Raw genomic sequence first — 23,927 nt, forward strand, 5'->3', positions numbered from 1 at the left:
TAAGGAGCAGGAGTTGACTATTCAGACCCTGCATACTGCTGTGCCATTCAATAACATCATGGCTGATCTGATTACCTTGTGTTCCCTGAGGATCTTTCACTCCCTTCCTTATCTGTAATCTATCTACCCCACCTTTAAAAATATTCAACAACTCTGCTCCCAGTGCCTTTTGAGGAAGAGAATTCAAAATATCCTCTCAGAAAAGAAATTCTTTATGCGTCTGTCTCATTTGGACAATCCCTTGTTTTCAAACAGTACACGAGGAAGGCCCAATCAATTGACATAGGGATACAGCCTAATTCTGATCGATTTGTTTATTTTGCATGAAACATGCTGAATAAAGAATTATTCAAATGAATCAATATTAAATTAAGATGACACCTCATTTCATGAGTTACATCATGTTAATTGGGTTTGTGTGTAATTGTAACTCTTCAATAGATTTTATTCAGCAGTGAACAAGCCTTACATGATGACACAAGCTATTAGTTTCAGCTCTTATATGAAACTGTTCTTGAATGCCTAAAGATCAGTAGAAGCCTTAAGTCAAGTCAACTCCCTTCTCTGAAATGTCAAAATATACTTCATCATGATAATTTTGGAATTGTCCTTTCTCTTTTGTCCCCCTTCTGTGCTTGTTTCATGGCATTGTACAGATGTACTGCTCACCACAGAAACAGCCACCAGTATTGGGAGTGCTGTCTTTGTTATCTGAGCAATCCGTAGCACTGCTCATCATGGGTGAGCTCTCTGTGCTATTGCTAACGTTACGTTAATTTGTTGCCACCACCCTTTTTTAGGGTAGGGATCTATAAGACCTGCTTAGTCTGGCATGGCAGAGGAAAATCATGTGGCGCTCTAACAAGAAGAGGCTTTTGTCTTTAGAAAAAAGGATGTAATTTATTACGTGGTATCACTGCTATGATTGATGTTGTAACAGAGACTTGGAGGAGGAGCTGGATGGTTCTTCAAAGCTATTCTCCCACCAAGTCCATATGACATCATCATAAATAGCTGTGCTTACATTCCTCAGCACTAACCCTTACAGACCCTTGCACCTTTATGCAAGTCTTCAAACTCACATCCCTTAATCACTGTGATCTGTCTTTTATGTAAAAACAAGCTTGCCAGCATCAAATGTGATTAATCTAGATTCTTCAAATGTTCTTTGTTTCCATAGATACAATGTCAGCAAATTTAGTCATTCAAAACCTCAGTGTGATCAAATGTACAATATTACACAGTAGCAATTAATCTGTACAGATCTACAGTCATGTTTATATTATAATCATAATGTCAAGTCAATGTAGTTCTGCTTCATGCTGCAATTGTGGTTTTAATGAAGACTAAACTGAAAACTGGGGCCCCCCAAAAGGGATGCCAGAGGAAGGAGGAGTGAAACTCTTTGCAAGAGAGATTTTCACCATCACCCATTAAGCCAGTTGAGGCTTACCTAATTGCATTATGAAGATCAGGGATATCCCACAACCAAAACTGCTTCAGACTAATGGAAACCTTCATCTGCAAGTTCATCACAGGTACATTATGTACATTCAACAGTTCCACAGAACTGATGTAATTTATAACTACATTAATTGCTGGCTCAGAACTGCTAATTCTTTTTACATTATATCTTTTTTTTTCTTATTCTTAAAACTATTCAAAATGGCACCGGGTTGTGATAACAGTGGACTAGCTTTTCATTACATTTGACTGTTTGTCTCACTGTAAAATACATGTGACAATGAAATCATTCATTCATTCCTTCATTCAGCCTGAGGATTGGGAATTCAAGGAAAAATAACATTAAATCTCACCTTCTCTTGTAAAAATTTCAGATTTTTACAGCCTTCATGATTAGGTATAGCTTTATTTAATGATTCATTTGTAAACTATCCTTCAAACCTTCCCTGAGGACACATAAGAGTAATATTAATTGTTAGTTTGGATAAAGTCTTCAACCGCTGCTAGTAAAGCCAATGAGATAGTTCAGGGGTATATAATCTTCAGTGTCATTGACCCACTTTCTATTACGAATATGTTACTGATTGTGAAAAGCTTGCTTCTCCCCATGGTAGGGGAGCCTAAAACGAGGTTTCAGGTGTGGGGAGAGATAGATAAAGGTCCAGAAGGGCAATTTTTTCACACAGAGGATTCTGAGTGTCTGTAACAGGTTCCAGAGGTAGTGGTGAAAATGAATACAATTTCGTAATTTAAGGAAACATTTGGACGGGTACATGAATGGGATAGGTTTGGTGGGATATGGACCAAAGGCAGGCATATGGTACTACTTTAAATTGCGGACACTAGGTTGAATGGGTAAGTTGGGCTGAAGGGTCTGTGTCCATGCTGTCCACCTCAATAACTCTATAAAGTGGAATTAAAAGAAATCATAAGTTTCCATAAGTGATTGTGATAAAATGTTCGGGAAAAAGTGGTCTTTATCGGTTAAAAATTGTCCAGAGATCAAGCTAACGGACATTTTTGTTGAAACTTTTTAATGGTTCAAAATGCATTTAGATTAATATAAAGCCTTTTATCAGAGGGCTCACAGATTTTTCTAGCATTTATATCCCTTACATTTAAAATTGGTATTATTCTCAAATTGGCAAGTGCATCTAAAGGATAATTGCAAATTTAAATCCAAGTGAAGGTATCTGACTGTCATGACTCCTGGATTTTCAGGACACGTAATGAGTTTCAGGATCATTGTTATGTGAACAGATCTATTTAGAATAAAGGTAGCTCAGTCTTGTGTGATATTTATACAAACCGTCCATTCCATTTTTGAGCTTTTGAAACCACAGAAATATTTTAATAAATGAAGACCACTCTAATAGTTCTTGGATCTCCCTCACTCCTGATTTTCCCTATAACTAATAGAGGGGCCAACTTTACATTTGTGAGAAAGGAACCAGACCTACCACTATGATCCTATCCCCATCCTGAGGGTCCTAGCTCAAAGTGACATAGAAATAGATCAGGTCCAGACCAGAAGGTTACAAGGCTCACCTCTATTATGGAGAAACTTTGGTTGCACTCCTGATGCAATCAGCAGCTTACCTCTGTACAGTTGAACTTTCTAATCACTTTAAACCCCGCTCACACTTACTTCTTCACCCATGAACGGAACGGTTGGGAGCTGTTGGAAATCAAATAGCCCAGAGAAAATCTTGAGGAAGCACACTGATTCTTCAAACCATCTGTAAAAACATGGTCAAGCACTAGCAAAGTGATTAGACAATGGCATTACAGCTAAGAGCCCTTAAAGCCACCCAGGTAAACAAGTAGATTTCTACAGACTTCTAAACTGAATAATAAAAGCAATAAGAAAAGATGAAATAATTGCACTTGTATATAATACTAGGCTACCTTTTTACCCTTGTAAAATGCAATCCATTTTTCTATGCATTAGATGAAAAATTTAAGTTTGACTGAAAAGTTTTTCTAAATTTACAGTGAGAATCTTTTACCTGACAGCTTGCCAGATACAAAGTAACAATCTTAAAAGTGCCTTGTTTAAGGAATAGCTACATCTTTGAATCACAACATTGTCAGTCACTTTACTGATTACAAATAAAATCTGTGCTACATCATTTCATGATAAATGATAAAGGAGGCAAAACTATTATTCTTAAATCTTTCCATGTTCAATCTTGGTCACATCTGCAACAAGGGTTGGAGGATCTGAGCTACAGGGAGAGGCTGAACAGGCTGGAGCATCGGAGGCTGAGGGGTGACCTTATAGAGGTTTACAAAATTATGAGGGGCATGGATAGGATAAATAGACAAAGTCTTTTCCCTGGGGTTGGGGAGTCCAGAACTAGAGGGCATTGGTTTAAAGTGAGAGAGGAAAGATATAAAAGAGACCTAAGGGGCAACTTTTTCATGCAGAGGGTGGTGCGTGTATGGAATGAGCTGCCAGAGGATGTGGTGGAGGCTGGTACAATTGCAACATTTAAGAGGCATTTGTATGGGTATATGAATAGGAAGGGTTTGGAGGATATGGGCCGGGTGCTGGCAGGTGGGACCAGTTTGGGTTGGGGTATCTGGTCGGCATGGACAGGTTGGACCGTGCTGTTTCCATGCTGTACATCTCTATGACTCTATGAGTCTATTTACGACTGCTTGTAATTAATCTTGAAGATATTTGGTTCTTTCTCTGTGTTCACACCTCATGCTACTAAAAATTCAATCCTTTTACCATCAACTTGACTTCAACCTTACACATACTCTAAACGTAATGAAGGGTCACACTGTCCCTAGTTTAAAGGTTCTTGTTCAAGTGCCATAGCAGTACTTGATACCTGGAGCTTTCTTCTTGCTGACTCTTTAGGACTTGTCAAACAAATAAATATGTTTTCTGCTTCTGGGTGTTCTCTTATTCTACTCAGGACTCTTTCCCTGAATTCTGACTTCTTTGCAATTTTAAACTATCAGCACCTTTTGCTCTGACTGAGTCTGCACATGCTGCCTAACCTTCTGGACGATTTTATTTCCCTGTGTCATAGGCTAGCTTGTCTTTTTTTTCTCTCTTCTCTACTCTTGTTTCTCATGTACTGAACAATTCATCTCAAGGGTTTTAAAGATCTCATGTTGTTTCTTTTATTTTGTGTAAAAAATGAGGTCTGCAGATGCTGGAGATCACAGCTGCAAATGTGTTGCTGGTCAAAGCACAGCAGGTTAGGCAGCATCTCAGGAATAGAGAATTCGACGTTTCGAGCATAAGCCCTTCATCAGGAATAAGAGAGAGAGAGCCAAGCAGGCTGAGATAAAAGGTAGGGAGGAGGGACTAGGGGGAGGGGCGATGGAGGTGGGATAGGTGGAAGGAGGTCAAGGTGAGGGTGATAGGCCGGAGTGGGGTGGGGGCGGAGAGGTCAGGAAGAGGATTGCAGGTTAGGAGGGCGGTGCTGAGTTGAGGGAACCGACTGAGACAAGGTGGGGGGGGGAAATGAGGAAGCTGGAGAAATCTGAATTCATACCTTGTGGTTGGAGGGTTCCCAGGCGGAAGATGAGGCGCTCCTCCTCCAGCCGTCGTGTAGTTGTGTTCTGCCGGTGGAGGAGTCCAAGGACTTGCATGTCCTCGGTGGAGTGGGAGGGGGAGTTAAAGTGTTGAGCCACGGGGTGATTGGGTTGGTTGGTTCGGGCGGCCCAGAGGTGTTCTCTGAAGCGTTCCGCAAGTAAGCGGCCTGTCTCACCAATATAGAGGAGGCCACATCGGGTGCAGCGGATGCAATAGATGATGTGTGTGGAGGTACAGGTGAACTTGTGGCGGATATGGAAGGATCCCTTGGGGCCTTGGAGGGAAGTGAGTGTGGAGGTGTGGGTGCAAGTTTTACATTTCCTGCGGTTGCAGGGGAAGGTGCCGGGGGTGGAGGTTGGGTTGGTGGGGGGTGTGGATCTGACAAGGGAGTCACGAAGGGAGTGGTCCTTGCGGAACGCTGATAGGGGAGGGGAGGGAAATATATCCTTGGTGGTGGGGTCCGTTTGGAGGTGGCGGAAATGGCGGCGGATGATACGTTGTATGTGCAGGTTGGTGGGGTGGTAGGTGAGAACCAGTGGGGTTCTGTCTTGGTGGCGGTTGGAGGAGTGGGGCTCAAGGACGGAGGAGCGGGAAGTGGAGGAGATGCGGTGGAGGGCATCGTCGATCACGTCTGGGGGGAATCTGCGGTCCTTGAAGAAGGAGGCCATCTGGGCTGTGCGGTGTTGGAATTGGTCCTCCTGGGAGCAGATGCGGCGGAGACGAAGGAATTGGGAATATGGGATGGCGTTTTTACAGGGGGCAGGGTGGGAGGAGGTGTAGTCCAGGTAGCTGTGGGAGTCAGTCGGTTTATAATAGATGTCTGTGTTGAGTCGGTCGCCCGAGATAGAAATGGAAAGGTCTAGGAAGGGGAGGGAGGAGTCTGAGACAGTCCAGGTGAATTTCAGGTCGGGATGGAAGGTGTTAGTAAAGTTGATGAACTGTTCAACCTCCTCGTGGGAGCACGAGGCAGCGCCGATACAGTCATCGATGTAGCGGAGGAAAAGGTGGGGGGTGGTGCCAGTGTAGTTGCGGAAGATGGACTGTTCCACATATCCTACGAAGAGGCAGGCATAGCTGGGGCCCATGCGGGTGCCCATGGCAACTCCTTTAGTTTGGAGGAAGTGGGAGGATTGAAAAGAGAAGTTATTCAGGGTGAGGACCAGTTCAGTCAGTCGAAGGAGGGTGTCAGTGGAAGGGTACTGGTTGGTGCGGCGGGAAAGGAAGAAGCGGAGGGCTTTGAGTCCTTCGTGAAGGGGGATGGAGGTGTACAGGGACTGGATGTCCATAGTGAAAATAAGGCGTTGGGGACCGGGGAAGCGAAAATCCTGGAGGAGGTGGAGGGCGTGGGTGGTGTCCCGAATGTAGGTGGGGAGTTCTTGGACTAAAGGGGACAGGACCGTGTCGAGGTATTGGGAGATGAGTTCGGTGGGGCAGGAGCAGGCTGAGACAATGGGTCGGCCGGGGCAGGCAGGTTTGTGGATTTTGGGCAGGAGGTAGAAACGGGCGGTGCGGGGTTTTGGGACTATGAGGTTGGAGGCGGTGGATGGGAGATCCCCTGAGGTGATGAGGCTCACACAGACCTTTCCATTTCTATCTTGGGCGACCGACTCAACACAGAAACACCTTCCATCTCGACCTGAAATTCACCTGGACTGTCTCAGACTCCTCCCTCCCCTTCCTAGACCTTTCCATTTCTATCTCGGGCGACCGACTCAACACAGACATCTATTATAAACCGACTGACTCCCACAGCTACCTGGACTACACCTCCTCCCACCCTGCCCCCTGTAAAAACGCCATCCCATATTCCCAATTCCTTCGTCTCCGCCGCATCTGCTCCCAGGAGGACCAATTCCAACACCGCACAGCCCAGATGGCCTCCTTCTTCAAGGACCGCAGATTCCCCCCAGACGTGATCGACGATGCCCTCCACCGCATCTCCTCCACTTCCCGCTCCTCCGCCCTTGAGCCCCACTCCTCCAACCGCCACCAAGACAGAACCCCACTGGTTCTCACCTACCACCCCACCAACCTGCACATACAACGTATCATCCGCCGCCATTTCCGCCACCTCCAAACGGACCCCACCACCAAGGATATATTTCCCTCCCCTCCCCTATCAGCGTTCCGCAAGGACCACTCCCTTCGTGACTCCCTTGTCAGATCCACACCCCCCACCAACCCAACCTCCACCCCCGGCACCTTCCCCTGCAACCGCAGGAAATGTAAAACTTGCACCCACACCTCCACACTCACTTCCCTCCCAGGCCCCAAGGGATCCTTCCATATCCGCCACAAGTTCACCTGTACCTCCACACACATCATCTATTGCATCCGCTGCACCCGATGTGGCCTCCTCTATATTGGTGAGACAGGCCGCTTACTTGCGGAACGCTTCAGAGAACACCTCTGGGCCGCCCGAACCAACCAACCCAATCACCCCGTGGCTCAACACTTTAACTCCCCCTCCCACTCCACCGAGGACATGCAAGTCCTTGGACTCCTCCACCGGCAGAACACAACTACACGACGGCTGGAGGAGGAGCGCCTCATCTTCCGCCTGGGAACCCTCCAACCACAAGGTATGAATTCAGATTTCTCCAGCTTCCTCATTTCCCCTCCCCCCACCTTGTCTCAGTCGGTTCCCTCAACTCAGCACCGCCCTCCTAACCTGCAATCCTCTTCCTGACCTCTCCGCCCCCACCCCACTCCGGCCTATCACCCTCACCTTGACCTCCTTCCACCTATCCCACCTCCATCGCCCCTCCCCCTAGTCCCTCCTCCCTACCTTTTATCTCAGCCTGCTTGGCTCTCTCTCTCTTATTCCTGATGAAGGGCTTATGCTCGAAACGTCGAATTCTCTATTCCTGAGATGCTGCCTAACCTGCTGTGCTTTGACCAGCAACACATTTGCATCTTTTATTTTGTTTCTTTTAATTCACTTGTGGGAAGTTTACTGAGGCCAGGATTTGTTGCCTGTCCCTAGTTGCCCTTGATTCATTGGTGGTAAGCTGCCTTCTTAGAATCCTTGCAGAGCCACAATGTTGTTAAGGAGGGTATTCCAGGATTTTGCTTCTGAAGGAATGGCGCTATATTTCCAAGACAGGATGGGAACTGGCTTGGAGGGGCACTTGCAGGTGGTGGAGTTATGCTGAAGGAATGAACATGTCTACACACTCCACCTGTTTCAATTCAACCTAATAAATGAGAGCCATTTTCTGGTTCATTTCTCAGCGCAATGCCCTGAACAATCAGAGTCAAACTGGTTTAAAATTTAAGCAGAGCCTGGTAGTTAACTGTCATCCATCACTAGCTGTTGCATTCCCACAGCAGCACTTCCACCAACCAATCAGTATTGTTTTCCATGCAATAAAAATATTGCTTTTTCCTTTGATTGGTATTCTTTTGAATTGACCTGATGAGTCAAACTAAAAGTTTTGACAAAATGTATCCCTTTTATAGCAATATTGAAATTTTGTCTGATAAATAACAAGAAGCAGTTTAATGCATGATAGTAGTTATGTACAAGTTATCTTAATGTGGTGGACTCCTTTCAGAGTCTCTCAGGAGGACCACGATGGTAGCTCTTTTTCCTTCAAGATCTCAAACTATGCTTCAACTGAACCCATTTTACACCACAGTGAGAGGTGCTTAAGGCACATATCTAAGTTAAACCTTTATTCTAACCCTTTCAGACCCCTTGACCCTTCTATAGCAGCTGAGGGAGATAAAGCTGAACAGAGAGGATTCTGTTTTGCACAATAATGGGGCCTCTACTGGGGACTGTCTTCTCTCCTCTCCCTCATGGCCTGCCATATTTGATTCAGGTCAATGTCTATGAAGTGAGAAGCTTTGTGCTTGGCCTCCACCTCCTCTGTTATATCCTGTTTTCCTCTGGTGTTTCAAAAAGCTTTTGCACAAATTGCAATTCTGCTCCTCAAGGCAGTCAGAGCCTACTGCCATGTAGTGTCAAAGTCAATCCAAATCTTCATCTGAACCTCTCCGTTTCCAACCCAGCTGATCTCAGCAAACATGAAGCCTGTATCCATCCTGATTGAGGGCTTTCCCAGACAAGAATATGAGCTCTCAAAGTGTTCCCCCAAGTGCCCACTCTCCTTTGTCCTGGACTGACCCAAACATGTAACCTTTATCACAGATATATGGCTAAAGTTCTGCTCTCAATGTATTCATGCATGTGGTTTCAAGGTTTAGGAAAGCATTCAGAAACATACCTGGATAAGTGGATATTTATTCCTGTTTGCTAATGTCACAAAGCTGGTCCTTTTTCTAAAAGCTGTTCCTTTTCTCAAGGATACTGTGTCCTTGGTTTTTATTCAGAGGGATCATAAAACCTTCCCGGCTCCAAGGTGACTAATTTAGTACAGAGATGATAAAGGATTTTAGGAGGCGTTTTGTTTGTATGTAAACAGAGGAGCCTTTAGGCCAAAGTGCTCATGTTTTAGATGTGACCTGTATAATGAAAGGGGATTGGTCAGCTGTCTAACTGAGCAGTTCAGTCCAAAACTAGTTAAGAGTCCAGCTGTGTGGAAACAGGCTGTGAAACTCTCTCTCACTCTCTCTCTCCTTCTGCCCTTCTGACTTCAACCTGTAAGCGTTTGTTCCATTTTTACTGTTTTTATAAGGGGTTTGCTTACTGGAACTGTTGTGTATATTTGGAACAGCATAATTAAGTCCAGTTTGGATAGACTGAGTTCTGTAGGGGTTCTTTATTCTGTTCTTTGTGTTTCATTGTATAATTTTACTCCAGGTAATTTTCATTGTCTACTTAGCTTAACAAATTGCAAAGTTATGGTCTGGGCTGCCAGCTTAACAATGTTTTGAGTGGCCTGGCCTTGTCCATAACACTAAATGTTTTAAGGCTCTAGGTTATCACAAGCCACCATAATAATGCTACCATCCCTGATTGAAATGTGCTCTATTCTTCTCAAGCCAATTGGGAGGCAAATTAAATCTTCATTTTCTTATTTGATAGTTCCTAATTGTCCATCCGATAACACTTCACCCCCATTTCCAATATTTTTAACTCAGATAAACTGAAGTTCTGAACGAAATTGAAGTAGACAAACAGTTTTATTTAAATTTATGTCTCTGTGATTTTACTGTTGTGTCCAAGAAATTTATCTTCAACTCCTCGAAACCCCTCGGTCACCTTTGCAGTATTGGCAACCCTACCCATTGAGATATTGTTTCAGTCTTCAGGAGTGAAAGTGCATCAGTGTAGCCATTGTTTAGAGTTTAAAATGTAGATCTAGAAGATAGGAGTGGGAGTAGGCCATTTGACCCTACACACACACACACACACACACACACACACCAATATCCCTTGAGCTACAAGAGCTATATCTATAACCTTCTTGAAATCACATTAGTTTTGGCACACTCGTTCCTGAACAAAGAAATTTCTCTCATCTCAGTCCTAACGGTTTATCCATCATCCTTAAGCTATGACCCTGGTTCTGGACTCCCCCATCATTAGGAACACCGTTCCTGCATCAAGCTTGTCTTGACCCTGTTATATATAGCATTGTTATCCAAAAGTAAAATTTTGGACAAGTAAATGATTGAACATTGATAAAATGCATTCATATATTTACAACAGAACTCCTTGTTCTATTTTACATGTAAATAAAATTTTACAAGTTCATAATCATATGAACAAACCTTTTATAGATATCTTGTAAATATACACAGTGGTAAAGTTTCTGATTCTATGAAAGTTTGTGTCCGTTAAAGTTAAAGTTACCAGCTTTTTAGTACAGAAAACTGAAACCAAAATAACAGCTTGTCTTGAACGAGATTGCCAGTCTTGGCTCCTCTGAAATGTTCAGATTGTTACTTCTTATGAGAAATTGTAATAGCTCATTTAGCAAGAGATCCTGGTGTATTAATATCTGATCCCTCAAGTTGAAAACAGTGTTGTCAGTCAACCGGAATCAATGACAAAATCTGCATAAATTTGAAATCTTTGCATTGGACTGAGGAAACTGTAGCAACAAATCTTTCAATGTTGTGGAGACCTGGTGTTGCTTATGCTTGAGTTTGATAGAGACAATTGTAAGGATCAATTAAAGAAAAGGTCAGAGGTTTTTCATATCTTTAATCCTAATTCTGCTTTCCTATCTTTCACCTAACTTACACCTCACAAGACTTTGGAACATTAGGTGCAGGAACATTGCATAAACCTAGATGTAATTCATGCTTCAATCCCACTGATAAATTGTAAAAAACAATATTTCTCAAAAAACAGATACCCAAATTGTACAGGTTATATTCCTGTACAATAAGTTGGAAGGATTTCAGGAAATAAATATCGCTGAAATTAAAATCTAGGTACAATCAATTGTACCAACCTGGGCCTAATGACTAGCAACATAAAAGTAAAGGACAATATTAGGTAAGGGAAGAAAGTTTGTCATCTTTCAATTGTATGGATGGCTGTACTTTGTAGTGTCATGCACGAATGGCTTGTGGTTAGAACAATGCCTTCCCTCTACTCTTTTAAATTAACAATAAGCATTTGGACAGTTCTTCATCAACTAATGCAGCAAACATTAAATAGACCAATGGAAGCTTACAGTAGAAACTAATTAAAATTGAATCAAAATATTATAAGTAGGGATAATAGTGTAGGCCAGCCTCTGTAGCTATTCCCCCTTTCTAGATATTTTCACATCAGTCTGATTGGAGATGTTATCACACACCTCTGGAGCATGTAGAACTTAAATATATTGGATATCAAAACACGTTATAAATATTTTGAATCAACCCATTAAGGGATGTCATTATACATCTTAGCAACAAGTGAGACTTTGAACTTGGGCCGTCTGTTTAAGAGATAGAGGCACAACCATGCTCACACAAGCCATGCTGAGTCTGAGGGCCAATTTAATAAGGACTGAATCATTATTGTGTCTTAATGAGAAGAGGCACTTGACTTATGTAATGACATAGTTTGTTGCATGATAGCAGTGGGTACGAGTTATATTAGCTAGTGAGGCATAATTACAAAGATACCATGATGCAGAGATTTCAGACAAGGCAGTTACTTCCTAACCACATCCCGAATCAATGGATGTTGGATTGACTTCCATGAAGTTGTATGTCGTTCATCTCTGTTTTATTCAAGGAAATGTTTATGCTCGGTCTACTGAGATATCTGTGTTGAAGTACATTAGCTCTATACTTCAACTAATTGAGTCAATCGCACATTTTCATTCACTTTCTATGAGCATCTTTCTGGTGAACAAGATAATCGTGATGCTCGAGGATTCTTGCTGATTTAGCATTATCTCTGTCACTGATACTGATCTTTCTTCATTAGAAGAAATATAGAACAATTTTCTTATGTCAACAAAGGACAATTTCAAGTGATTATTTTGTCTTTTGGATTTTAGCCATATGTTTAGGAAGCTGACTGAAATCTTCCACTGGTTGTACTTTGACAGGTTGGTCAACAGAGTTTTGTTTCTGAACCAGTTGTCCTTTTGGAACTAATTGAACTCCTGCTGCTATCTTCAGAATGGTGAAGTCAAGCCATGCACGCAGACTCAAAGGTGAGATGTGTTGATTATAAATTACACGCATATTTTTGATTCTCTTAAACTCTGAGTTGCAATGTTGGTTATAGCATAGTTTTACTCTTGAGACTTATTTCATCTGTGCCATATAGTTTCATCTTTGTAGGCAGCAACATCTGTTTCTTTGTCATGGTACTTGATCTGACAATCACATCTCTAACAAGTTAAATCATTTGAATAACACTCACATCTAAAACAAATTTTAAATTATTTAGTCAAACACATATGTTCAATCAAATTTGAATGAGTCAAATAACCAGTTTACCCCATGAATACCTCAGATATCTTTTCTAATGAAGGTACATTTTCTAAAGCAGGTAACCTTTTCAAAGGAAGTGGTTCTGTTACATTAACCTCTCTGTATGAGTAAGCATTTGGCTTTTTGGTACCCTGAAACTGCCCTATTTTTGTATATCTTCTGGAAGTGGCCTATAGTTTTACAGATGTAGCATTTTTTTCAGAGCTGTGTACAGTTTTTGTCTACAAAGCTGTCACAGCACCATTACTAGCCATCAGTATCTCTGTCTCTGGAGAGTAATTTTGCCTTATAAAGTAGATCGGTTCAGTATTCCGTTTGGCCAGTTTCCAACAGTGGATCCAGACGACAATATTAACCATTGTATTTTTCTTTCCTAATATGGTTATTTATGCTTATTTCTTTGAAATGGCTACAATCTGTTGCTTCTCAAAGCTGTTTTGTTGTTCACCTCATAGATTTTTGGAATCTGCAATTGATAAACGCTGGTGGCTTTAAAGATTGTAATCTTACATTAAATCAATACTATTTTAATTGTCTTGACTTAAGGACTCTTCAAGCATGTGACCTCTGCATAATAGCAATGTTGTAATATTTTTCTTGTCTGCAAATCTGCTAAATTCTATATTGTAGCAACACAGAAGTATTTTCTTCTAATCAAGCCATTCATTTCCATTCCATGGCAATACTGTATCTTTGGACTGCTAACTGGGGATTTTCCTACCTTTTTTTTTCCAATCCAAACAGTGGTTTTCCACTTTCTGGAAATCATGTTACCACCTGTAGTCCAATGGAATTTTCCTGCATCTCTGTGAGCTCGGTGGCCATTTTCCTGCCTTTTGCAGCCTCCAACACAATGCTGGATTCCTTCGCACAACTTTTAAAATAAGTGGATAAAAGCAAATTACTGTGAATGCTGGAATCTGAAACCAAAAGAAAAAATGCTGGAAAATCTCAGCAGGTCGGCAGCATCTGTAAGGAGAGAAAAAAGCTGACGTTGAGTCTAACTGAGCCTTTAACAAAGGGTCAGTTAGACTCGAAAGTCAGCTCTTTTCTCTCCTTATAGATGCTGCCAGACCTGCTGAGATTTTCCAGCATTTTCTCTTTTGGTTTTAAAGTAAGTGACTGTGCTTCCAGCCTCACTAAATCATCCTGCTAAAATTACTGTTTAATTTATGACTGTTACAACCTCAACTCAATCTTAAAGTATTTTCTTCCATTAGACTCTGTCTTCAACGTATTTTAAATTATCCTTCTGCCATCTTAAATGTACTCTGTGACTTCTTTGACACTGCAGCCTCAGTATAAATTAATGTCCTGGCCCTGACACTGTCTATCGTAGTCTAGATCAGAGTGGTGCTGGAAACGCACAGCGGGTCAGGCAGCATCGGAGGAGCAGGAAAATCGACGTTTCGGGCAAAAGCCCTTCATCAGAAGTAGAGGCAGGAAGCCTCCAGGTGGAGAGATAAATGAGGGGGTGGGGATGGAGAGAAGGTAGCAAAGAGTACAATAGGTGAATGGAGGTGGGGATGGAAGTAATAGGTCAGAGGGGAGGGTGGAGCGGATAGTTGGGAAGTGAGATTGGCAGGTAGGACAAGTCATGAGAACAGTGCTGAGCTGTCTATCATAGCCATGCCTCATGGAACCTGCTCATGGTAGCAGCAACAATTGTTTTGGAAGATAAGTACTCCTTTTCACCTACCATCTTTTCCAACCTGATCTCTCCAGCCTACATTCACCTTGCTCAACTTTAAGAGGCTGTTATTGTATTATGTTCCTCCCCTTCTACAGTGTTGGCTGGCACAGTGAACAGGGCAGCGTAACAGATTGCGAGCTTAGAGTTCGAACCTTTCTAATTAAATGGCTCACTCTTTCAAAAAACCTAAGTAATGAAGTCTATTGGTAGGCCAGAAGACAATGACCATGAAGAAATATATGGTTCTCTTCTAACCGTCTGGCTAAACGTCTATTTAATTACTTGCTGCAGAAAGCTCAAATGGGGAGAATGAAGGTGAGGTTGGGTGTTTGTATCTTTATTTATTCATTTGAACAGTGGAGCCTTTAGAAATGACAAGCGAGAAGGAAGAGGTGAATTTAGAGGCCTTGCCTGTACTCAGCCACAAACCTCATAAACCTCTGCTGAATCTGATAAATTAAGGTGATCTGGGAGAGAAAATCATGATTTTTGGAATATTTCAACGGAGTCAAACTGCACCTTATAGCAGATAGAAATAGTCACAAATATAAGGCTAAGTTTCTTCCTTTTTTTAATTGTTACTGCCTGGTGAAGGCATTGCTCAGGAATGATATTGGGTAAGACTTGATTTAGGAGAAAGTGAGGACTGCAGATGCTGGAGATCAGAGCTGAAAATGTGATGCTGGAAAAGCGCAGCAGGTCAGGCAGCATCCAAGGAGCAAGAAAATTGATGTTTCGGGCATGACCCCTTCTTCAGGAATGAGGAAAGTGTGTCCAGCAGGCTAATATAAAAGATAGGGAGGAGGAACTTGGGGGAGTGGCGTTGGAAATGCAATAGCTGGAAGGAGGTTAGGGTGAGGGTGATAGGCTGGAGTGGGGTGGGGCGGAGAGGTCAGAAAGAAGATTGCAGGTTAGGAAGGCGGTGCTGAGTTCGAGGGATTTGACTGAGACAAGGTGGGGGGGAGGGGAATGAAGAAACTGGAGAAATCTGAGTTCATCCCTTGTGGTTGGAGGGTTCCTAGGCGGAAGATGAGGCGCTCTTCCTCCAGCCGTCGTGTTGCTATGGTCTGGCGATGGAGGAGTCCAAGGACCTGCATGTCCTTGGTGGAGTGGGAGGGGGAGTTGAAGTGTTGAGCCACGGGGTGGTTGGGTTGGTTGGTTTGGGTGTCCCAGAGATGTTCCCTGAAACGTTCCACAAGTGGGCGGCCTGTCTCCCCAATATAGAGGAGGCCACATCGGGTGCAGCGGATGCGGTAAATGATGTGTGTGGAGGTGCAGGTGAATTTGTGGTGGATATGGAAGGATCCCTTGGGGCTTAGGAGGGAAGTGAGGGAGGAGGTGTGGGCGCAAGTTTTGCATTTATTGCGGTTGCAGGGGAAGGTGCCGGGAGTGGAGGTTGGGTTGGTGGGGGGTGTAGACCTGACGAGGGAGTCACGGAGGGAGTGGTCTTTTCGGAACATTGATAGGGGAGGGGAGGGAAATATATCGCTGGTGGTGGGGTCCGTTTGGAGGTGGTGAAAATCTCAACGGATGATACGATGTATATGGAGGTTGGTGGGGTAGTAGGTGAATCTTCTTCCTGACCTCTCCGTGCCCCACCCCCACTCCGGCCTATCACCCTCATCTTGACCTCCTTCCACCAATCGCATTTCCAATGCCCCTTCCCCCAAGTCCCTCCTCCCTACCTTTTATCTTAGCCTGCTGACACACTTTCCTCATTCCTGAAGAAGGGCTCATGCCCAAAACATTGATTCTCCTGCTCCCTGAATGCTGTCTGACCTGCTGCACATTTTCAGCAACACATTTTCAGCTAAGTCTTGATTTAACATGAGCTGCACTTGTTACTTGCTTGTTTTGTCTCGCATCCCCTTTTAGTTATTGCAGATGTTCAATGACGTTGTTTAATGCTTTTTTTTGGTTGCTTTTATCCGTGAAGCCAATCTTTCAGAAAAGTCATTTATGCTGAAATGGTACAGTATGTGTTATGTTCCACTGGTGGGTGGTGAGTTAAGAGATTGAGACAACAGTTTAGAACAATGGACTATCAAAAATAGCAACTACAGAATCAAAGATACTGACATTTTCAATAACATTGTAATTTTTATTTGAATAATCGAGTCCTCACACTTGGAGGAATTGGAACAGGTGCTTGTTTTGACAAATGGCGTCTCCATAAGCAGCCATGTATCCTCGTGTGGAGCAGGAAGATTTGTTTACATCAGGAATTCCTGCCGTTTAAGCCAGAATAAAAAACAAACTGATGAAGGCTCTCTTCAACTTATCGTGTAAGCTAATGCCTCATTTGCCAACTGAAGCCAAGTGTTGCGGCATGTCGCACAGAAATAGCGTGCACAGTCGCCATCAATGTACAGTGATCACCAGTGACTTGTGCCAGTCTGTGCCTATGAGCTGGCAGCAACCATTTTAATTTAAGGGAATAATCTTTGCTGGTCTGTTTAATGGCCAGATTGGAATGGTGGCCCTCAGAGGTGAAGGCTCCTGATCCCATTATAATAGTCACAGACAGAAGTCGGCTTTTGGAGCAAGCAGCTGCCAAGATCGCTAGGCCTGGGATATTCTACCATTTGGCTGAAAAGACTATTGTTTCTTTTCTCGTTATGTTTGGGCCAGCATTGTTCACTATCCCTGGTTGCCATTGACCCGATCAATGCAAAAGGTAACTAGGAATCAACCATTTTGCACTGGGTCTGGAGTCACATGTTGGACATAAGGAAGGTAAACTTCCTTCCCTTGTGGATCTCAGTATAAAAGACAGGCCTTTATAACAATCGATGATTGATCTGTGGTTACCATTATTGAGACTAGTTTTATAATATCTGGTTTATCTTAATTCAGTTTAACTTGTAGTCACCATGGGATTGGGAGCCATTTCCCCAGAGAACCAACCTGGATCTTTGGATTGTCAGGCTGGGAATGTTACCAGGATGCCACCATTTCTCTCATGGTCTGGGAGAGAAATAGTGACAAAATCAGCAAATTACTGACATTAGCCTGAATTTTATGAGAAATCAGCTAAATCTCAATATTGATGACTTTTGTGGAGGATTTCTCTTGTGAGCACAAGCAGAACTTATCAAAATTTTCTCGCCTCATTATGTAGGCACCACATCACCGTGACACCCCTCATATCCTAACTTCCCTGTACACCACCATCAGGACCCCGCGGGGATTTGGCACAAGTACCATTTTAATGCCCAGTTGTGCACCAGGTCAGGTACTGTTCACCAACAGACCTTCTTCATCGTGCATGTGATGAAAAGGGGATCAAAAATAATCACTTATCTGAGTATACAAGGGGCGTGGCTGACACTTCATTACAAACTCAATTTTAAATATTGCTATTTAAAAACCAAGTTAACCATCCTCAGATTCAGGCCATCTGTTTAAGTGAATGCTTCCCCGGGTGCCCTGCCCCACAGCCTACCGCTCAAACAAGACAGCCATTGGGCTGCATTGTTGCCCTGATGAGGCTAGGGTTGCTGTGACAACAGTTGACCTCCTCCCCTCTCCCCAACTCCTCCTATACTCACGGTAATCCATGTCCTCAAGTGGATTATCATCTCACCACCGCCCCCCCCCCCCGTCCCCATTATGTGTTGAGCTTTCCCCTCTTACAATTATTCACCCCTCTGCACCCCAGTTTGCTGCTTACAATCCCCAGAATTAACATCCCCACCTTCCTTACAAACCTCTGATAACCTCCCTTTGACATTCATCCAGCTGACTACCAGGATGAATCTGGATACATACCTGAACTGTGGTGATATGGACCCCTGTCCACCCCAAACAACTGTCCACACCCCTAGTAGACAACACCTTTGACTTACTGTGCTGGGAAGCACTGACTGAAAGCTGTCTCCCTTAGTCTAACTGACGACTACTCCTTGTAGATATTAAGACATAGCTGGAGCACATGTTGGGTGTTTGCCACATAGACTGCTGATACGGGGTGCAGGTGGAGATCGATGTAGCACGATGATTGACTGCAACATATTCACCCCTCAACTGATCTCTGCTGTAAACATAAGAATCTGCCGGGTTTTGTACGTTTGTGTTTGTTGTCCAAAAGGCAAGTCAAGACAAAAATTCTGTGAACTCTGGAAAAGTGCAAAAAGACCAAGCAGAACAATGTGGTGAACATTGGCGCAGGTGCAGAGTGAGGTGCCCTGAATTGCACCCTTGTCAAATCCATGAGCGAGGTGGCAGATGCTGACCTCTTCAACAATTGATCCTGGGAGCTGAATCGCAATGAAAGCTACACGTCCATTCCAAAGGTGCAGTATTGAAGTGGAGAACTGTATTTCAATGTCATCTGGGGTATACCATGAGGGGCAGTGTGGCTGGCATGTGTTGTGTGCCAATATCTACAGTTGGGTGACACAAACAATCGCTGCCTGTGTCATATTCCCTGAGATATTGGTGACAGCTCCACAAGTTGGAGATCAGGAAGAGTGAGCAGCAAGCTGGACTTGCAAGGTACCTGCTCCGACTTTCATGTTGGGAATAGTCAGTGCCTAGTTTCTCACTGGTGCATGGGAGAAGGGGGGAGCCCCACACACCAGTGAGGTGTGATAATAAAATAATAGCATGCTAATTCATGCAAATGGACCTATTGCCGCTAGCTAACGGGATTCTCGCCTTGCTATCCAAAACCTATATAGAGAATCGTATCTTTTGCTCGTAACATCAAGAAGCTCATTTCTGCCAATCACATCCTGTTGTTCTAATCGATTTGCCTGTCATTAAGATGCTGGGAATACTCTGTCCAGCCATTGAGAACAAGTGAAGACAGAGGTACAACCAAAGATGCTGACCTCTTCAACAATCAGTTAGGAACCCCTTTGGTGCCAACTCCTGTTGACCTGCACAGTGAAAACATATTATTTACTGAATGAAACAACACTAGAATAAGAAATGACACATGCGAAAAGAACGGGAAAAGAGACATGGATTAAATAAAATAAATAGGAGGGAAAGAATGGGCATTAGATAATGAATGAGATGCAAAGGAATATAGGAAAGGAATTGAGAAAAAAATGAAAGAGATAGAATAAAAAGAGATGGAGAGGGAGAACATTAGAGGCAAACAAGAGATCAGTCAGGAAAGATTGGATGGAAGTTCTGGAGCTCCCTCCCTAAAACACTATGGATGCAGTTACCCCTGCCCCCAAATGGACTATGATGACTCAAGAAGACAGCTCATCACCACCTTCTCCAGCACAATTAAGGTTGGCCTGACCTGTGATGTCCAAATCCCTTGATCAATTTCCAAAAAGCAGTCATAAAACCGCAGCCAGGTCTTGTTATCTCAAATATCTGATGCATTTCCAGTTCATTGGAATCTGGGTGAGGAAAACACAATCCACATGACAAAGCTCACCTTAGTAAGTCACCCCTCAGTTTTGAGGTGCTTGGAAGATGGTAAGGGATGTCCTTTCCCTACTCTGCAGTGCCACCAACTGCACAATTGTCTATGCAGTTTTGATATGATGTTAATGTTACCTTTGTTAGTTAGTTCCAGAGATCTGAATGAAATGCAAAGTAAATGACTTGCATTGCCTGGAGACAATGAGAAGTGTAATGATCCTTAGAAAACTGAAATTAACAATTTATATGTAAGTAGCATAGCAAGATCTCAGTATCATGTGGTTCTGGAAATTATGGATACTGGAATATGTCAGACAAGTGACACCATGGGATTACCTCGATTGATGACTTACTAATTTGAAGTTGTTTATACCAATTTGTACATTGCTATTAGAATATGTGCCGTATTAGTATGACCATTTCTATGGCTGCTCATACATAACTCTTAAATATTAAATTTGTTTTAAAAAAAGTTTTTTTTATCTGAATACCAACCTCAACACATTATTCCTAATGCCAAGGTTGAAAAGGCATATCTTGAGTGCACTGTATCCTTGCTGTAAATGATATTGACATGACTTCATGTATAAAAGCTAGGTATTATTAACCTTAGAGTAAACCTTTTCCAATTTCAGTCAATTAAGGCTTCAAGTTTCACAACATAACCTTGAGATTAGATTGCTACCTGAGTGCAGATGAGGGAGCAGAATTGCTTAGTGTTATTAGATTGAGTGATTATTTGGTATTTTCTAATATATCATATCACTCCCAGGTTTGTACATATCCATTTATAAATATGTAAAGTGTAGGATATTCCTTTGCAACAAGGATTACAGTGGGAACATTGGAAGATTGAAAGATAACCAAGGAAGAGTAGTTTATAGCGGTTATATATTTCTGCTATACATTCCCCTCTCCAATATTAAATAAGAGTTATTCATAATCTTTTGTGGTTACTATAATACTTAGTCTCTCCAATTGAAATTAAATAATCAATTTAAGCTTGTCTTTAAGGCTTGGTAACCTTTAATGATGACACAAATCTTGATTATACTCTGCTATAGTAGAGGGTACAGAGTGTGACACTGAGTGCTACCAAATTCTCTTTCCGTTCCACTAAACTCAAGATGGATAAGCAGTAGTACATTACAGTAACTTTATCAGAAGAGGAGTAGCAAGCAGAAACATGCAAGGATTTAAAGATGGGGATGTAGGATATATTTTCTGATGGTTCACTGGTTAAGATATTAGTACCGGCAACCTAGGGCTGAGAAGACACATCAGGACAGTTAAGTTGTAGTATTGAATTTTTGGTTGCTTGTGGCCAGTGATATAACCAGTTCCCTGGGTGAGGTTCCCCAATTTGTTATAATTTCAGATGGGATATCCCAAGTCTTTAAGTTCCATTTGTTCCCCTTCTTTATTCATCTTCACCCAGCATTGGTTAAAACACAACTAATCTCAGAAGGAGTCCTTCCTTTCAGGTTACCTTTCTTATAGATTTATATACTATCAATGGATGAGTTGTGTGTGAGCATATATGCATGCGTATATGCATATGCATATGTCAAAATATTGTCTTTTTGTTTGTGGAACTGTACTGGAGCGTTCTGATATGGAGTGTGTTACACCAAACTGATCATGGCCTCTTGAGTTGACCAAGCTAATCAAAATTTGGCTACCACAATGTTCTAAATATAGGGACAGCAAGAAACCTTTAGCTAGAGGAGCACAGGGCTTTACTGGGGCCTTCCAAAGTGGACGGTGATACACAAAGCTGATCACCATGAGTTCCTTTGTTGATTAGAACAATGAACATTTAGCGACTGTAATCTCCTGAGTGAAAAGAATCTTCCTTGTGTCAGTTTCTCAGCGCTGCATTAGCTATTACTGAACTTCACGTGTGACAATGCTGAGTGATTCACGGGTTTAGGGGATCAAAAATCAAATTATTTCAATATTATTGAAGTGTAGAAAGCTGGGGAATGTGTGAGCAAAGAACAAAGAAAATTACAGCACTTCCACCCTTCACTGATCCAGATCCTCTACCTAAACCTGACACCTAAGGATCTGTACCCCTCTGCTCCCTACCCATTCATGTATCTTCCAGGTACCTCTTAAATAATGCTAGTGTGCCCACCTCTACCACCTCCACTGACAATGCATTCCAGGTGTCCACCACCCTCTACGTAGAGAACTTTCCACGCATATCTCCCCTAAACTTTTCCCCGCTCACCTTGAACTCGTGACCCCTAGTGATTGAGTCCCCCACTCTGGGAAAAAGTTTCATACCATGGGGAATCAAATATCCTACTGAAGTCCATGGATATGACATCTATAGACCTTCCCTCATCAATCAACTTTGTCACTTGCTCAAAGAATTCTAATAAGTTCGTAAGACATGATCTTCCCTGCACAAAACCATGTTGCCTATCATTGATAAGCCCATTTTCTTCCAAATAAAAATAGATCCTATTGCTCAGTATCTTCTCCAGCAGCTTCCCTACCATTGACATCAGGTCACCAGTCCATAATTACCTGGATTAGCCCTGCTACCCTTCTTAAACAGGGGACAACATTAGCAATTCTCCAGTCTTCTGGGACCTCACCTGTGTTCAAGGATGTTGCAAAGAAATCTGTTAAGGCCCCAGCTATTTCATCTCTTGCTTCCCTCACAAACTTGGGAAAGATCCCATCAAGACCTGAGGAGTTGTCTACCTTAATGCCTTTTAGAACACCCTTTCTCCTTATACTGACGTGACCTAGAGTAATCAAACATCTATCCCTAACCTCAACATTTGTCATGTCCCTCATCCCAGTGAATACCAATGCAAAGTACATATTAAGAATCTCACACATTTTCTTTAACTTCACACATAACTACCCTCCTTTGTCCTTGAGTGGGCCAACCCTTTCTTGAGTTACCCTCTTGCTCCTTATGCACAAATAAAAGGCTTTGGAATTTTCCTTAACCCTATTTGCTAAAGATATTTCATGACCTCCTTTTAGCCCTCTTAACTGCTCATTTCAAATTGGTCCTACCTTTCCGATATTCTTTGGAAGCTTCGTCTGTTTTTAGATACCTGGACCTTATGTGTGCTTCCTTTTTCCTCTTAGCTAGTGTCAACATTTTACCTGTCATCCATGGTTCCCTAATCTTGCCATTTATATCCCTCATTTTCATAGGGACATGTCTGTCCTGCATTCTAATCAACCTCTCTTTAAAAGCTTCCCACAGATTAAATGTTAATTTACCCTCAAACTGCCCTCCCAATCTACATTCCCCAGCTCCTGTCAAATTTTGCTATAGTTGGCCTTCCCTCAATTTAGTCCTCTTCCTTTAGGACCTTTCTTGTCCTTGTCCATGGAATTGTGATCACTATTCCCAAAGGAATACTCTATCTGGCCAGACTCATTCCCCAACACCAGGCCCAGTATGGCCCCTTCCCCTGTTGGACTATTTACATACTACGCTACAAAACACGCTGGACCAAAGGGTCTATTTCCATGCTGTACATCTCTATGACTCTATGACTCTATAAACCTCTAACACTAAGTGAATCCCAGTCAATGTTGGGAAAATGAAAAGCTCCTATCACCACCACCCTGTTGCTCCTACATCTTTCCATAATCTGTCTATATATTTGTACCACTATCTCATGCTCGCTGCTGTGAGGCCTATAGTACAGCCCAATATTGTTACCACACCCTTCCTGTTTCTGAGCTTTACCCATATTGCCTCACAGCTTGGATTCTCCATTATGCCCTCCTTCAGCACAGCTGTGATATCCTCTTCAACCAGTAATGCAACTCCTCCATCCCTTTTACTACCCTCTTTATCCCAACTGAAGCATCTATACTGAAAATGTGTTGTTGGTTAAAGTGCAGCAGGTCAGGCAGCATCCAAGGAACAGGAAATTCAATGTTTCGGGCAAAAGCCCTTCATCAGGAAGCATCTATATCCTG

At 42.7% G+C, this 23,927-nt stretch overlaps 1 long non-coding RNA gene across 2 annotated transcripts in view; it reads left to right on the top strand.

The window, feature by feature from the left end:
• Positions 1-1,380: 1,380 nt before the first annotated feature.
• Positions 1,381-23,927, top strand: part of LOC132818687 (uncharacterized) — a 72,790-nt gene continuing 50,243 nt past the window's right edge. For both annotated transcript variants that reach the window (XR_009645010.1, XR_009645011.1), the window contains exons 1-2: positions 1,381-1,538; positions 12,490-12,597. This is a non-coding gene — a long non-coding RNA (uncharacterized LOC132818687). The remainder of the gene's footprint in view (positions 1,539-12,489; positions 12,598-23,927) is intronic.

The sequence above is a fragment of the Hemiscyllium ocellatum genome, chromosome 9 (genome assembly GCF_020745735.1).
Source record: "Hemiscyllium ocellatum isolate sHemOce1 chromosome 9, sHemOce1.pat.X.cur, whole genome shotgun sequence".
Lineage (NCBI taxonomy): Eukaryota > Metazoa > Chordata > Chondrichthyes > Orectolobiformes > Hemiscylliidae > Hemiscyllium > Hemiscyllium ocellatum.